This window comes from Lithobates pipiens, unplaced genomic scaffold, assembly GCF_037356315.1.
Source record: "Lithobates pipiens isolate NorthernLeopardFrog02 unplaced genomic scaffold, aLitPip1_a1.2 Scaffold_19, whole genome shotgun sequence".
Lineage (NCBI taxonomy): Eukaryota > Metazoa > Chordata > Amphibia > Anura > Ranidae > Lithobates > Lithobates pipiens.
In genome coordinates this window covers 107,329,446-107,347,474 of record NW_027507764.1, presented here as the reverse complement: position 1 = coordinate 107,347,474, position 18,029 = coordinate 107,329,446, and the positions used below count along the sequence as shown (strand labels likewise).

General features: G+C 38.1%; 1 protein-coding gene and 1 long non-coding RNA gene across 2 annotated transcripts in view; one reads left to right on the top strand and one right to left on the bottom strand.

Moving 5' to 3' along the window:
• LOC143996209 (uncharacterized) overlaps positions 1-8,758 on the top strand; it is a 91,647-nt gene extending 82,889 nt beyond the window's left edge. The window contains exon 4 of the long non-coding RNA XR_013277517.1: positions 7,425-8,758. This is a non-coding gene — a long non-coding RNA (uncharacterized LOC143996209). The remainder of the gene's footprint in view (positions 1-7,424) is intronic.
• The window catches only part of PTPRN2 (protein tyrosine phosphatase receptor type N2), a 1,275,947-nt gene that overhangs the window by 186,177 nt on the left and 1,071,741 nt on the right, over positions 1-18,029 (bottom strand). The gene's annotated exons all lie outside the window — the stretch shown is intronic.

Genomic DNA, 18,029 nt, shown 5'->3' with positions numbered 1-18,029 from the left:
TAGTAATCATCTGTCATTTTAAAATGATAGATTTTCACAGCCCTTAAAAAAAAATATATACAGATGAAAAACATGGAAACTAGGAATAATTTTAGATTATAGAGTAATGTGAAGGAAATTAAGGAAAAATACTGGTAGTAATAAGTAAACTGCTAATGACATATAGCATTGTACCAAACAAGTGCCAAAACCATATGACATAATCAAATAATTAATTTAAAGTCCTGGAATAATATGAAAGGGATATGAAAATGTATCAGACAAAAATACAGAAATGCACTGCATAAACAAGTGCAAGGAACCTTGTACTGAAAGGTCAGGCATTTTAAAGTGCCAGATACTGAGTAATAGAAATGATAAACCTTAAGAAAAAAATCTACATAAAACACAGACAATTTAGTTATTAATATAGTTCCAAGCAAATTAAAACATTCAGTCTAAATAGGTTGCAGTGTAAATAGAAAAGTACAAAGAAATTGCTATCGTGATGCCAGGTATTTTAAAGTGCAAGATTTCGAAAACTGTTTTATTCACAGTCTTATTATAAATTGCAAATATGAACATTTGTTTACACTGTAACCATCACTTAAAAGTGATTATACAGAGTAAACAGAGAAAATACAATTAAACTGGTATTGACCAGTCACACATTTAAAAATCCAGGTTTTGGGATGCATTGAGAAGCATACTTGTACCTGGTGAAAGGAAGCAGTGAGAGGCAGTACCAATCCAGTAATGAGAGTGCAATAGCCATCAGGAGCAGCACACAATCCCTGTGCTGCTCTCTCCTTGCATCCATGCGTAAAGTTGTCCAATAATTCCCCCTCATTAGCTTCATTATAAAGGTGTATTAGCAACAATTAAAAACCCAACAGGAAAAAAAAAAGTGAAAAGCCTGGGCAGGCAGATTGCTGCAAGGCGCTGTGGGCACCCTTCCCCACTCACAATTAGCAGAGAAATGAATTGGGGAGCAGCCCTGCCTGCTACAAGATGAGGACAATTAGCAAACTCTTTTCCAGCACCTCATTTCGCGTGCTAACAAAATGGATTTTTCCCCATGAATGCCTGCCTGGTCTATTCATTATCTCTTGTCTATTAGTAATTTTCTGCTCCGTATTCAGGCGGCCAGCCTCTTAATGTCCTCCTGTCTTGCAGTGTACACAGTGCCTCTTATGTGAGACCCGGTCCATTTTTATCTTGGCACCATAAAGGACACCGAAGCAATTATCGCCAGTCTTGACTGTAAAAGCTTGTCATTAATTAGCCTCCTTGCCTTCAGTGCAGTGGATTAGCTATTGCCTAGGCTGAGTTAATGGAAATGGACATTCAATAAGACTCCCAAGCTTCTTCTCGGCTGATTTCGGAGAAGGAGGAGGAGGATTGTTAGGTTTGGCAGCCCCGGGAGTTGGATAAAAAAGAAGGGAGGGAGGGGAGAGATCGAAAACCCCTTCTAAAGCTAAGCAGAATGAATCTGAGATGCATGTGTGCTTGTAGAATCCTCCTCATTGTCAGAGGCACAGAACAAGTCTCTAGTGGCCCCACCCTGCCGAGCGATCCTCCCCTCTACCCCCCTACACACTGCTATAGCCATGGGTGTGTACCCCTAAAACACAGCCAGCCCCCTGGACCATACGACACTGTCACCCAGTCACTGAGTGGAGGGGGGGATCCCTTATTGTGATCCACCCCTTCCTTGCTATTGTTTTTCCAGAGCTGGATAACTGTTATTTTTAAATGATTCACAATCCTGCTATCATTCAGAGGTTAAAATTAACATTCTGTGTGGAACTGGTCTCTTGTAGCAGGAATAGCCCACCGGTCCCCAACACAGCAACCACTACAAAGGGACAACTTTCACAGATCCTATATAGTGATGTCACTGCACAGTCTGCCAATGCCCAAGGCGATCCTCCTCTTCACCAAGATTTATATCACCCTTTATTGTCGATGAGATAATTATTGGCTACGTTGCATTGATTTACACCTTCAGATTTGATCAGTTTACTGTAGCGTTATCAGAATCGTGAGTTCTTTAACACACAGAAGGCAGCAGGAAGTGTCCAACAGCCAAACTAAAAGCGTGTCAGTGCTTGATACAAAGATCACTGATGGAAAATGCTTGCGGAACAGAATGACTTGTAGGCAGCAATTCAACATCAAATTACCATTCGCAATGCATCCTTATTTTATGAGTTTTTTGTCCATTAAAATACTAATAAGGAATTGAGCCAATGCTGGCATTTAGTATACTGAAAAAAATGTGCACAAGCACTGATTATGTATAGTGAGGGTGATAGGATCTGGATTTATACAATCAAGGTATACAACAGAATTAAGCTTCACTTGCACCATTTAGTTCATGCAGATGATAAGTAGAGAGCCATAATGAGCATTTCCGAAAGAGAAGTGCTTGTTATTGCAGGAAAAGATTTACAGACATGATAGAATATTTCTAAGTGACCAATTTCCAATTGTTCCCTTTTTTTATGCAGGAAAGGAAGCTGAACTGTGTCCCCCCATTAGTGAGTAGAGCATAGCGGGTCCAAATTTGATGGCATACCATTGTAGCAAGGAAGGACAAATCTCTGACTGCTTGTCATTGCCAGTGTTAGATCTACCAATCTATGGCTTAACTAAAGCAACCAATCAAAAATCATCGTGTAATGCTCTGACTGCAGTGAACTGATGAACAGTGAAGTCTAATTGGATGTTACAGCACATCCATATCATCATTACTATATGCATCTTAGAGGATAAACTCCACTATAATATAGCACATTTTTGTATAAATTAAAGTAAAAATGATTCTCTAATAACAATTATACACTATTACAAACAATTATGCACAAAAAGTGCATTCATTTAATAACCTTTAGTTTATATGAACATAACATTGTACAAAAGTCAGTTGTTTAAAGTAACTAAAAAAAATCAGCTTTTTATTACTTTGAGCTTCTCAAAGCTGAACTCTACTTTGTTGCTCTTGGTTGCTGTACATTGCAGATATTAACAAGTTGATATAATGTGGGAATCTACCTAATACCAGCACAAATCTGGCTTGGCATGAGTTAACGATTTTCCTTTCTAAAAAAAGTCTACACCTACACAGTCCTGTCCAGGATCTCCTCCGCCTGCCAAGCAGAGTCATTGGACTGTTACATGCAAGCCCAGGGATCTATTCATCCTCTCAATCAGGGGGCGTGGGTGCATTTGGGTTATATTGGAAATAAAGGAGAATAATTGGCAATTCTTTTTTTTTTTCCAAAAATTATAGCGGAATTGCCTTTTGAGAACCATTTTCGCACTGCAGAGGCTTCTACATTCGGAAATTGATACCGTTTACTATTTTGCAATTAATTCTAAGCAACTGGGCTTTTTCAAAAAGGCAGTGCAAAGTAAATTGACTGTGTGTAAAGTACAGTGCTCCACAGCAACCAGTTGGAATGATGTTGAATGAAAAGCCAAACTGAAATTTGCTTGGTTGGTGTGGATTACTGCTGTGTTCAGTTTTTACTGCACTTCATACTGTTTTACTGTGGAATCCTAAAATTATCCAGATTACACACACAGTGCAAGCAGCAACAGGGTCCCTTGGAATTCAGGCCACAGGAACACCGTTTGCCTTACACTGTGTGGGAGACCTGGAAATGCTATTTTAAATAGTATTTGCCGATTAAAGGTGCAGAAAATGTAAAACTGGAGGTGTTGCCAACTGCACCAAACCAGAGCTACAGTGTTGGTTTGGGAATAAAAAGAAGCCCTTTTTGGCTGAAATGAACCGCTTGGATGCTTCTACATCTGATGCATCAAAGTGTCCCTGTCAAACACATTGGCCAATCAAATTTTTCCTTTCATTCTGCCATACTGCACTAGAAACCCAACCGCAAGAATATATTTGGATGATGTGGGGAATAAAGAGTATACTTTAAACCTTCTGTTATATAAATCTGTGCACATTTAGGCTAGCTAACAGCATATGCAGAATGGCGATCGGGATGCATTCCTTGTGCTAATCTGTGTTTACATTTTAGCACATTTGACACTCGTTACCTGTGATCACATTACAGATAATTTATCTCTACTGTGAATGTCGCTGCAGTACACACTATTACTGCTAAGTGCAGTAATCACACCTGAGCACAGTGTGCAGCATTGAAATGAATTTACCCCAAGTAACAGCAGCTGGTTGACTCTAGCTGTGGTCACAGTAGAAATTATGTATTTCTAAAAAGATCCTTTAGCGAGGATGTATCAAGCACATCTAAACACAAATGTTGACTATCGAAAGGAGCAGTAAATGGAAGCATTTTTTAATGTTCATGATCATAACGGGCAGCAGAGTGGATAAATGGTTAGCACTTCCGCCTAGCAGCACTGGGGTCATCGGTTTGAATCCCAACCACTGCACTACCTACCTGGAGTTTGCATGTTCCCCCTGTGCCTGCGTGGGTTTCCTCTGGGTACTCTGGTTTCCTCCCACATTCCAAAGACATGCTGGTAGGTTAATTGTCCCCTGTCTTAATTGGCCCTAGCATGTGTATTTATGAGTTAGGGACCTTCGCTTGTAAGGCAGGGACTGATGTTAATGTACAATATATATGTAAAAGCACTCTGTAAATTGATGGTGCTATATAAAAATGTCTATGTAAAATGCTATAAAAATAGATTTGCTGAATAGTTGTTAAATATAGGGGTAAACAAGGCCAACTATGTTTCCATATTACATGCATCATACTACTTAATAATGTAGCGCCATAATCGAGTACTCCTTTTTTTAAATTCTCAGTGTAAGACTATCAGTCTGTTGGGACTAACTAAAAACAATGGGGTGAATTCAATAAAGCTGCTGCACCACTTTTCTGGTGTTAATCCCTCTTGTTAACATATTGGGCCAAATTCCTGAAGTATTTGCAACACTTTTGTTTCTGAGGGCGACTCGTGCACCAAAATCAGGTGGTTCTAAAATGTGCTACTTTTACATTGTGGCACAACACCTGCACCAAATTCAAATTAAATACTGACTGAATCCTTTGTAAGTGGCGCTAATAAAGACCAACTCTCTTTTGGCATACAGAGAGAGAAATTAGCACAGACAGTGGAGGAGATTTACTAAAACTGTTTCATACAGAATCTGGTGTAGCTGTGCATAGTAACCAGTCAGTTTCTAATTTTGACTTGTTCAATTAAGCTTTGATAATAAAACCTGGAAGCTGATTGGTTACTATGCACAGCTTTACCAGATTCTGTGTGCACCAGTTATAGTAAATCTCCCCCGGGTTCTGCACAAATGTCTTAGGTACAATCATAGGTGTGCACATAGGGTGTGTTAGGTGGGGACCCCTGATATCTCACCAAAATCCTTATTCCAGTGCCTAAAAAAATTGTAAATAAATCATTTAAAAATAAAATTGTAAAAAAAATAATAATAATAAAAATAAAAACTACTGACACTGTCCACTGACCTACTGACACCAACCTCTGACCAAATGACACCGTCGACTGTTTTACTGTCACCGTCCGTATATATAAACATACACACACATATATGTTTGAACTTTCGGATGCACACCCTAATTCAATAGACTGTGCACACCTATGCGTACAGTCTAAAAGTGGTGCAGCATGCGCCAAATTCAAGTTCTAGACCGTCACATGAATTTGGCGAATGGGGCACCACTTTTAGAGTGTATGAAAAACACTTTTGCAAAATCTGTCTGCGCCAATCTTCATGAATTCCAGGGAATATTTACAGATGCATACAGATTTAAACTCAGAAAGGTCCCTGACTTCATTGTGTGGTATACTGATATTACCAGAGGTATGTATATACATTTCTAGAAATAAAAATATGAAAGAGGAAGTAAATAATAAAGTAACACATAAAATTACCGTCAAGTAACATAACAGTGTTATTTCAAAATGTGTTCTCAGTTCCACACACACTGTATTTTCCCCATTAAGGGCCCATTTACATGTGCACACTTAGTCGCACGCCATGAAAAATGAGCGCTTGGCAGAGACAAGTCTTTGCGCACAGACACCTGTACAAATCAATGACAGGCTATGGCTGTACTCTGGTAGACGCACATCAGAGCATTAAGACCCCTTTCACACTGGGGCCACCTGAGTGTTAGAGGTGAAGCGATGTTCATTTTAGCAGCGCTTTACCGCTGTCTGCTTTTCATCCACTAGCGGGATGCTTTTAACCCCCGCTAGCGGCCAAAGAAGGGGTTAAATGCGCCCATGTTGCAGTGCTTCCAAAGTGCTTTTCAGGCCCTTTGGAAGTGCAAACCATTCATTTCAATGGGCAGGGCATTTTGGGGGGGCTCCCAAACCGCCTCAAAGATATTGTTTGCAGGACTTTTCCTAACTGCCCGCAAGCGCACCACACCAGTGTGAAAAGTCACACTGAAATGAATGGGTTTTCAGGCGCTTTACAGGTGCTATTTCTGGTGCTAAAATGCCTGAAAACTGCCTCAGTGTGAAAGGGGTCTTACTTGTGTATAGGGATGGAACACCTAAATGTGTGGTTACCAGTGTACAGCTGCAACCTGTCATTGATTTGTACAGATGGCTGTACACAAACACCTGTCACTTCTGGACGCAGATATATACACTTGTTTTTCACAGCGTATGATACTTTGTGCCTGTGTCTATAAGAAATAGATAAAACATCTACCAATTCATAGTTCCCAACTATTTCTCATTTGGAGAGATTGTTTCTCATTTGGCACCAAATCATCTGTGCCTTATTACTCTTCTGTTATCCCTCTTTTTGGTCAGATGTACAGACCTCTAATAAATAATGTAACTACCAAAATGTTTATGGTACACTAAACACTTTATCCAGCCTTTATATTATTACATTTGTTGTTTTTAGGAAAAATGCATGTAGCGAACCTGTGTGCAAAGAAACATACAGTTCTCCAAGTACAACAGATTGTGGCACTAACCGTTAGTTAGTCTGGAGGGAGCTCAGACTAGCGCAGATTTAAGAGTTTGTACTCGGAGATCCCACACTTCTGACCTGTGTAATCAGAGCAGAGGGTCTATGTGCTCATGGTCAGTAAGTGTCCAGTACAGCAATCCAAAAAAAACAAGGTCTAGGACACTCACCCATGTCTTAAATACCCTGGGCTTTTTTCTGTGTGTTTTTTTTTTTTTTTTTTTTAGTTGCTGTACTAAACATACAGTTCTACTACGAGGGCAATACATCATTTTTAAAAGTTCCCTAAAAGTGCTACAGTGGTGAAAAGAATTAAGTAAATGACTTTGAAAAGTAAATGTTACCTTATAATTGCTGTTGGTTTATATTAGGGCTGTGGAAATTAAAGCTTAATTCCTCGATTAATATTTCATTTTTTTTGATCAATCAAAATTCTTTTGATCGGTACTCACCTCTCTGCCGGTTTCCGGGTCTTCAGGGAGTTCCGTTGGAGATCTGGTGACATCACGGACATCGACGTCCCCCCTTCCCCAAGTGCCTCCGTCTGCTAATGAAGGGAAGGGGGGAGGAGTCTGGTGACATTGAAGTTCTCATTGAATGTAACGCGTACGGGGGAGGAGCTACGCATGACGTCACCTGCTGCTGCCCTACAGATCTAACATGCTTGTTGGCTTTACATGCTGTGTTTTATCATCTTTATGTGAGTAGTTTGTGTTTGAACAGAAAAATAAAATCTTGTACTTAAGCAGTGAGATCTTTTCTTTCTACCCATGACCTGGCGTCCTTGCTGAGATCTAAGGAGACGTGAGAGAAGTTTATGGGCCGTGTTAACCCTTTTGATACCCGCTTGCATGACTTTCTGTTTGCACAGGGGTCCATGCCATAAGGTGAGAGTGATTAGTTAGACCAGAGGTGGAGGGATTGTCACGCTACTGTGGAAAAAAAAAATTACTCACGTCAGTGCTACAGTTTGAATTGAAAACTTATTTGTGTGAACTGTGAAGTTAAGACATGGATTGTGGAAACTAACTAGTGTCGGGTGATTGTATATAGTGTATACCACATTTACCACTGACTAATGCAGAGTTGCAATGCAAGGAGATCAACTAAAAGTAGTTGGATCTGTATGTGCATTATAATTAATCGAAATTAGTCAATTAATCGATTTAAAAACAAATTGATTAATCGAACATGAAAATTGTAATCAGTAATAGCCCTAGTTTATATCTAGAAACACAAGCAACCAACTTTGTATACATTTTTACCCTTCATGAGCACAAAATGTAATCCCATGTTGACAAATGCCTCATCTGCAACATACCAATTTCAACCGGCAACAAGCAGTTAAATCTCATGCTTACAAGAAATTAAACCTCACCAACAGCAGAGGTCTTCATAGCATGTTGGCTGCTTGTGTTTATAGCTTCCAAACAGGTCATCAACATGGACACTGCATTGTGGAAGTTCGAGGACCAATGAATGAAACCTAATTACATTGTATCACTTCTCTCAGGACACTTCTTGCCATACAATGCATCTTTTCCAGGGCAGCTGAGGAGTGCTGTGAGGTCTTGAGCATCTCAACAGTAGAAGGGAATGATTATGAGAAAAGCATGTATACAACCTGAATGCATCTTTCAAGGGGAAAATGTGCCATTGTAAGTATGGAATAGTAAGCAACCACTTAAATAAAGCAGAGTGTAGCGGCAATACTCAGTATCATACAATAAGAAACAGTATCCTTTTGATGAACAGTATCCAAAGAAAAAAAAAGAAAGAAAGGGGAAGGGAGGTCACAAGGAAGAGGGGGGGGGGGGGAGTAAGAGGGTAGGGAGAAAAAAAAAGGAAGGAAAGAAGGGATTAAGGAAAAGAGGCAAAAATGGAAAGGGGAAGGCAGGGAGGGTAGGAGGATGTAAGGAAGGGGGAAGGAAGGACAGAAGGAAGGGGAAAAAGTAACAGAGGGAGGAATGGATGAAAGAAGGGAGAGGTAAAGAAGTAAGGGATGGAGAAAGCAAAAAAGAAAGATTTCATAACTTCTCAAAGTCTATCTATCTACCTATCTATGTATCTTTCTATTTGAAAGACACTCATATTTTCGGAAACAAAATATAAAACTAAATATGTTGGCTTTCATCGTTGACTTTCTTCTGAAAATGCTAGCTGCCTGGCTGTCACAGACTTTGCTTACCTGGAGCAAGCATTCTGCTCATCAAGTAAGAACTCCTGAATGGCATACCTGTTTCAGATACGTGTCTCAGAAGACTTTCTGGATCAACAGGACAGCCAGGTAACTGGCATTTTTAGAAAGAGAGGTCAACATTGGCATCCATATGCCAGTGCACATGACATTCCATAATTCCCTCAATACAATTTCCTTAATTATGTTTCATCCCATAATCTGCTCTTTTTTACCACGACATTTTCCTTCAATTTGTAAGCATTGAACGGAAGTAGAGTAAGTTTCCAAGTAGAAATTGAAAAAAACACTGGGGCGAATTGAGGAAAGTTACCTCTAGAGAAAACTTCCACTGGAAAAACAGATTATGTCTGGTGCCTATACGCACTCTATTTATTTCCATTTGGGTGGCAAAGGAGTTGATTTACTAAAACTGAAGAGTGAAAAATCTGGTGCACCTGTGCATGGCAGCCATTCAGCTTCTAACTTCAGCTTGTTCAATTAAGCTTTAAAGAAAAACCTGGAAGCTGATTGGTTTCTATGCAGAGCTGCACCTGATTTTGCACTCTCCAGTTTTAGTAAATCAATCCGAAAGTCTTTTATTAACTGGTGAATTTCCCTACAGCTATGTATGGTTGTGATATTTTCACCTTATTTTAGTTAGATTGGAACAAGAGGAGTAAGTGCCCTGAGCAGCTTTAAAAGCAGGGAGAACCTTTGAAAATGTATTTTTCATGAAAAAAACCCAGAAAAATTATAATCTTGACCTTTAAATGTAGACTTCATACGTGCCAAAGAATATATGGGCCAAGTACAAAGAAAAGAGGAGCACAAAGCAGATCTTCCCTAGCTATAGTATACAAGATTTAGAGGATTGTTTGTAGGAATTCATTTGCTGTTGGTATGCCAACATTTCATCCCTGAACTAATGCAGGATATGGTTCCAAACCAGAGCCAGAAGTATAGCACTATGAAACTACAAAAGACCAGCCTTGCTTAGGCATGGGTATATACATTAATTTCATGTATAAAGGTGTCAATGTCATTAGGCTATGGCTGTAAAGAAAGAAAAACACTTTTTTACATTTCAGCGGGTCCACAAGAAATAAGCAGACAACCCCTGCAGTGTATGGAGTTAAGCACCTATAGATCGTATCTCCAGAAAACCTCTGCCCCAGCAAGCACAAGTCAGAGTTCACCATTTTCTATCCTCTGAGCTCCACTGGGAATGAACAAAACATCAGGGTGAAAGGTTACAATCTGCATTAAAATAGACAAGTTTTTTTTTTCTTTTTGAAAAGAGAAAAAGCTGTGTGTCACAGGCAGGTCTTGTTCAATAAAGGCCAGAGCTGTAAGAATAATCGCAGACAACGAACACACCAAATCAACGGTCACTACTAGTAAGACAAAGCTCAGTATTTGCTTCTTGCAAAGGGCTTATCAGCTTTGTTGGATGTGATGGGTTAAAAAGTCACCCTAGGAAGGCATCATCCACCTACACAAAGTTGCTGACCTCATGGTTTGGCCAGTATTCTTTGCTTGATTTGCAGTACCGAAACCAAACGTTGCGAAAGTAAAGAGGTCCAGAGTGTAGCATCTGTTTTTCCGGCCCTCATCAGTATGGTTTAGACCCTGTTTAAAAAGTGTTTGTCTCCTTGCCTTTTATTACACCAATGGAAGGCTCAACAAGATGTATCTAGAAGGGTCTATTAAACACATTGCCTTATTATTGGTGTAAATAAATTAGTGGCCACAGCCTTGACTCTGTAAAACTGTAGCAAATAAAATTTTATCACATTTTGTAAAAAATTATTATTTTCCTACATATTTAGCTTTGCATATCACTCCTTTTATTTGCTATGGGGTCTATTTACATTACATTTTAATATTAGCTGTTATTACTTACAAGTTAGTAGATTATAAAAAGGCCTATAAAGCATATCATATAAATAGGCCTTCAAGTGCAATATACTGGGCCTGATAAAGTGAAGCTCCCCCAAATTTGTTACTAGCAATTCTTGCTAACAGGAGGTTTGTGTATTACAGCAATGGATATCAGATCACACCGATTAGGTCAAAACATGGAGGTTTTCCATCTACTCAGGACTAATAAAGCAGGAGCCACAGACTCCATTGGACAGCAGTACTATTTATGACTACCCACCAGCTTGGCCATTGACAAGCCTGCCACTCCCTTTGCAATATGTAAGGGCAATATTTGTTTTTAACAATAAATGTTTTTAATTTTGATGATGTCATGGGCCAGTGCACTCAGTTTTTTTTTATTAATATAGAGTCTCTTTTCACCCTTCATATTAAAACCCAGAACAGTTATGCTATGACAATGCTGATTTGATGGGAATTCATACATTGCTGTACAATAATGTATTAAAACTTAACAAAGTACAAAACATTTCGAATTTTAAATGTTCTAAGAAGTTGGGAAATAATCTACAAATCTTTTATCTTCTTTAGAACAATACTGAGGTACTCGGAAATCAGAAAGGTAAATGGAAAATGCAGCAGCCTATAGCAACCAATCCAAATTACAGGCTCTATTAATAAAATTAAATGGTTTCACTTTTTGCATTATTGCTGGTCTTTGCACTCTGTTACTGAAGACACATGTAAGGAATCATAACACTTAATCTTTTGCACCATTATAGTCTGTTAATGAGCCCTGTGTATGCAATATTTGCTCACAGCAATAACAAAAAAATAAAAAATGTTTTGTATATTTTTAAACCTGCCCAGTGAAAATTAAACGTGGGAACTAATGCCAGGAAAGGTGGTGGTGAGGCTCTGAATGCAGATCTTCAACTTGTGAGAATGAGCCATTGGTTGAGCTTAATGACATGGGTTTGGCAGCTAGCCATGAAGCTAGAAACCCCCAAGAAGTGGGGGCCACTCAACACAACAAATTGCAGTGTAAAAATGTAAAAAAGCACCAGTCTTCAAGAGTCCAAAGATCTATAATAATACCCCAAATAGCAATAGGGAAACAAAAGGCAGCCAATGCATTTCAGAGGCCAATGATCCCCCTTCATCTGGGCTTAAACAATGCAGAAAAAGGTGTGTAATTGGGCTCAGAGCAGAGTTCCTGCATACAAATGTTACTTCTGGCAAAAGAAATGATTTGCAACTGATATTTCCTGTATCTGCATGTGATTGTGGCGGTATTTTCAAGTGATTGTGCCAGTAACAATGGCCAAATGAAAATATGGATACTAATGGACAGGACAGTGGCTTAGTGGTTAGCACTTCTGCCTCCCAACAGCACTACTTGCATGTTCTCCCTGTGTTTATGTAGGGTTTCTCTGAGTATTCTGGTTTCCTCATATACTCCAAAGATATGCTCATAAGTTAATTGGCTCCTGACTAAATTGCCCCTATTATGTGTATGTATGCATGTCTGGTGGGAACCTTAGTCTGTAGGATTCTTGAGGGCAAGGACTGATGTGAATGTACTATATTTTTGGTGCTATATAAATACCTGTAAAAAAAAATTAATGGACACAGTACAGACAACAAAAATTCCTTTCCTTTACAAACGTTTTATACACTTAACCCTCCATATCACCCCATTTCAGATGAGAATGTACACAAAGCTGATGCCTTCTAAAACTTATATTTCAGTTTTGGCTCAGTATTGAAGGGTTGCATCACTGGATTTTTATATCCTTTAATAACCCCCCAAGCAAGATTTCCCCCACAAGTAGTTCTTGTTTGTCTAACCCTTGCCATCAGGCATCAATGGTGGGTTGGCGCTCTCATATTGCTTAGCTTACATAATAGAGAATCCATCAGAGAAGAATGTCCTTTCTTGGCTTTGTAAAGGTCTCTGCAGTTAGACAAATCAGAGAATTCTGCTGGGAATATCTTACTACTAGACATATATGGAACCAGAATGTGATTTAAAAATTATATCCTGGCTTTTTATTGACAAGAAGCATCTTCAGCTGTTATTCACATCATAGTGATGTCAGCAGAGCAGGTGCAGCATAAGCCAAACAGAGGGCTGGAGACACCGAAGGAGATGACATCTGACCTGGGTGTTTTTAGCCATTTAACCAATAAAATGTTGATATTTAGATCCACAAGGCATTATATTATTGAGGAAGAGGAAGTTACACTATATGGAACCAATTGATTTGAGCCTTTTAGCAGTCTTCTTCCTTGCTAATGCTAGGGAACTAGGAGTCCCAACATATCCTGCTTTTACCATCTAAAGTACCGTAAGTAATCTATATGCACCAGTACTTTGGGAGTCAATAGCTGGCAAGGCTAATACATGTAGTTCCACACTACATGGCCTATATCCACCAGTATCTTGAGGGTCAATAACTGACAAGACTAATACCTGTATATATTTTTTATCTGACATAGGTACACATATAGCATCCTGCACCTCATCCCAAAGAAAGTTGAAGGAGAATTGGGGTGGGATTAGAATGGTGCCAACAGATAATAATAGAAACCAAGTATAGTTAAAATATAAAATATAGACATTATAAAAAAAAAATCTAATCAGATCAGATCATTGTGTTTCATTGTACATTTCTATTTGGATGGTCATGCAAGTAAAATTCAGGTTGTAAAGAGGTTATATGTTTGTGTTATATCCTGACATGTTTCGCCTATTGGTTTCATCAGGGGATTAATGAACCAACTGGAAGATACAAAGAACCCAAAGAAACCCCCCAAAAAAAGTTCACCTTCATAATCAAGACCAAAGGAGAGAGGGTACACTATGCGGCCACAGAGAACACATAACAACCAGGTTGAAAGGTATTGAAGGTGAACACAAAAGGGCACCTGCAGATAGGTTAACTTATATCCAAACGAAATGAATTGGTTATTGCTAAGTTATTGCTTACAGACAGAAAAATATAATTTGCAGGTCACCCTTGATATCTGTTTACACCTTTATAATTCCACTAATACCTGTAGTTTACAATTGGTGGCTTATAGCCAACAGTAACTTGAAAGTCATTGACTGGCAGACTAATACTTGTAGTTCACAATAGGTGGTCTATATCAACCAGTACCTCGAGAGTCAGTGATTGCAAAGACTAATATGCGTAGCTCACAGTAGGTGGTCTATATCCACCAGTACCTTGGGAGTCAATAACTTGCATAACTAATACTTGTAGTTCACAATAGGTGGCCTATATCCACCAGTACCTTGGGAGTCAGTAATTGGCAAGACTAATACTTGTAGTTCACAATAAGTGATCTATTTCCACCAGTACCTTCAGGGGTCAGTGACTGGCAAGACTAATACTTGTAGTTCACAATAGGTGGTCTATATCCACCAGTAACTTGAGGGTCAGTGACTGGCAAGACTAATACTAGTATTTCACAATATGTGATCTATATCCACCAGAACCTTGAGGGTCAATGGCTGGCAAGACTAATACTTGTAGTTCCACAATATCAAGCATGCCAGAGGTTGACATTTTTTCATATATACACATTTTATAAATGAAATTATTTAAAATAGGATTTGAAGAACCTCTCCTAGGAATGCAAGAGGTAGACTTACAATTATGATGATATTTGTTCAATGATGCATGTTAACAGTGATATTTGTGCAGGGTATGAATATGTACATCTATAAATACATATATAAAACCCTATAAATAGCAATAAAAATAAAGTTTTAGGTTGCATACATAACAGATTTTAGAATTATAGTGGCAACGCTCTTTGTTGTATTGTTTCTAACTATATATAACTAATATAATATATTATAATAAAAATAATAACTGTTATTAATATTTAATTAGGGAATGTATATACACTGACGGTGTATCTTAAACTGCAGTCCTAATGCAACAGCTATTCAGTCAAGCTATCTGTCCTAATCTATCTATCTATCTATCTATCTATCTATCTATCTATCTATCTATCTATCTATCCCTCTGTATATATCTAATTTACCTCACCCAGTCTAAGCTGCTGTAAGCATTACTGACAGGAATGAAAATCTATAAGCAAATGCGTGTTGTCTTTTCGGCTAAATATTGTGATTATTTTAGTGCACATCTCATTTTTCCTACGTCTCCCCTCTGTCAGCGAAGATGTGACGCTCCTCCATTTTGCCCATGTTCCTGAAGTAAAATGTGGATCATGTAATCAGGACTGTACTGGGGAGAAGCCTGGGTTAATTAGAGGCATCCTGTCAGGAATCAGCTCAAAATTGTGAGAGGCCTGTTTAAATATTAATGAACATGACATTTACAGTCAGATGTTTTCCTAAAGTAGAACACTTCTCCTCAGAGCTAGGTCAGCCTGCCACCCTGCTTCATAGCATTATGGTAATAGAATCATATATTATTTCTCTAACCATGTGGAATATTTTGCTGTATTATAACAGTATGTGTTCCTTGTAGCTTTTTGGGCTACTAATCATGGTGAAGAGAGAGCGATAGAGTAAAATATGTTAAGCCCCACAGGAGACAACATGGCTTCCACAGGCTCAGTACTCAAATGAAGGTTCCCGCTTTTATTTTTAGTCAAAGCTTACAGTACTAGCGTGACAAAAATAAACAATGTATGTTTTTTCCTTACATTCTAGGTGTACCATATCTTTCTCCTAGCAATTAAAATGTATTTTTTTTTAAATAAAATCTTTAAAAAAAAAAAAACTTTTTTTTCTTTTTTTAATTAAGGTATTTCAAAATTAGCCCTGGCATCCAGCAACAGCCCAGACAATCCTGCAATATCCTGTCTGCCGAATTATGTATTTGGTGAATTATAACAGCAATATTAGAGATGGATGGAGTCTGCGATCAGAGATATAGGCTAAATGTCACATTTAAGATATTGATAAATGTTACTCCAGTCAATATTTTGACTTTACATAAATAAAAAGACAGCACGGCTTTTAGGCACAGTAAATACAAGTGATTTTTCTTTAATTAGGGATACTAAATAGGGATTGTTCACGATTCATGGGCAAAGCCACATTTTTTTTTTTTTATTAGCATGGTTTATTAAGAGGCGTCACTCACGTACTAATGACTCCACGTCTAATAAATCTCCCCCAGCACTCCCCATATGGAAGATAGCAGGTGAGGTGTCAGGGACTGTGCTCTAGGGCTCAGTATTCTGCCTCCCTGTTAGCAGATGGGGCAGGAGGCAGGGAAAGGCTGTGTACCCCGGGTGTGAAGCTTCTTTGTGCTGTGCTGGGCATTGTTCTGCTGTGCAGAACAAATTGTACTTGCAAATCCACTATTCACAGGCCCCCACCAAGCCCTGGCTATTGCAAACAAGTAAAGGGCATGGGGGAGGTCAACAATTGGTAACATGCTTTCTGTGCCTACTGTACTCTGTACAACACCTATCTTCTTAGAAATGCAATATATATTAAATACCACACGTCCTGTAAACTTCAGTGCAAGTTACAATTCACATCTGGCCTCCAAGCTGATCGCATGCATATATTACAATAAAAAAAATAACAAAAAGAAAGACAAAAAAAGGATATAAAAAGATTATTGAGTTATTAATCTAAACTATGGACATGCATATGTGAGATTTTGAAATAAGCTCCATTAATACAATAAAAATAAAGCTACATCTATATCACAGATAGATGCATAGTTTTCTAAAGGGTTACTTCTACAATAGATTAATGAATCCAAACTAAAGATGCCCAATCAGGTTAAAGATCAAGAAAATCTTAAAGGGAGGTACACTAGGTTTGCATAAAAATTACTACCATAGTAAATCACCCTTTATCTTTTTTAAGATTCCAGCAACATGCTTGGATCCAGAGTGGTAGATGACTGTGAGTATAAGGTTACAGTCCTGTCCATATCTCTCTAACTTACAAGATGGTGAACACAGCCAATTCCTGCATTACACCATGCACAGCTTGTAGGATTTATCAGTCCCAACAATGGCTAAGAACTTCAGAAATTCTACCACTTCAAAGCCATGGAGAACTGATAAACCCGCTTCAAATGAAAAAAAAACAAAAAAAAAAAACAACATCAAGAACCTAAGACACATAAATCTACAACGCTATAAAGGAACTGCTGCAGATGCAGGGATCACTATTTTATTCGAGTTTCTGTCAATAAATTTACCATAGTTAATAAAACTGTAACCAAGATGATTTCTGATTAATATTATTTTTAAATGTCTTAGATAATGTTATTTTTTAAGCCGAAGACTACTCTATTTTTTTTTTAAAAGCCTCTACTAAGAAATACCTTCCATTTTGTACAAGGTTTTGTTTTAATTTAATATAATATAGATGTAAAACTAATAAACATTAATAAAAAAAAATTAAATCCATGTGTCATCCTGAAAAAGTGCTTAAACATCAGAAAATTCTGAAGTATATTAATGAATGTGATACTGAATAATGTAAAGACAAATAACAGTTATTAATAGTAATGTTTAATATACTACCTTGTAGAACACATAAAAGATTTCTGGTACAGAGCATTGGCCTGTCATATACATAATTGCTGCACCCTTATCGTTTCAATAAATTGCAATGAAGGTCTGTATACATTGTAAAATGTGAAATTATTATATTCATTTATTACAAAATTACAGTTTAATAAATGCACCCATTTCTCTTTTAAAAAATAAATATATGTGCAGCTGGCAAATTAAATCCATTTATGATTTTTCCCCCCCCCTAACTGACATCGTTATCACAATTTATCGTGAGCTTGTCTTAACAGGAGAGTTCATTTTTTCATGTGCTCAGGACAGTTTAAGAGGAAAATATGTTAAATAAATACACCGAGTCCTGAGCACAAATAAAGATGCATAAAATATTAATGGGCCTTTTAATTAAAAGATCTTTAATACAGTGTATGAGCTAGAATGGGTATTAGTAAGTCTATGCACCCACCACTTCCTAACATCCCCCCCCCCTTTCTC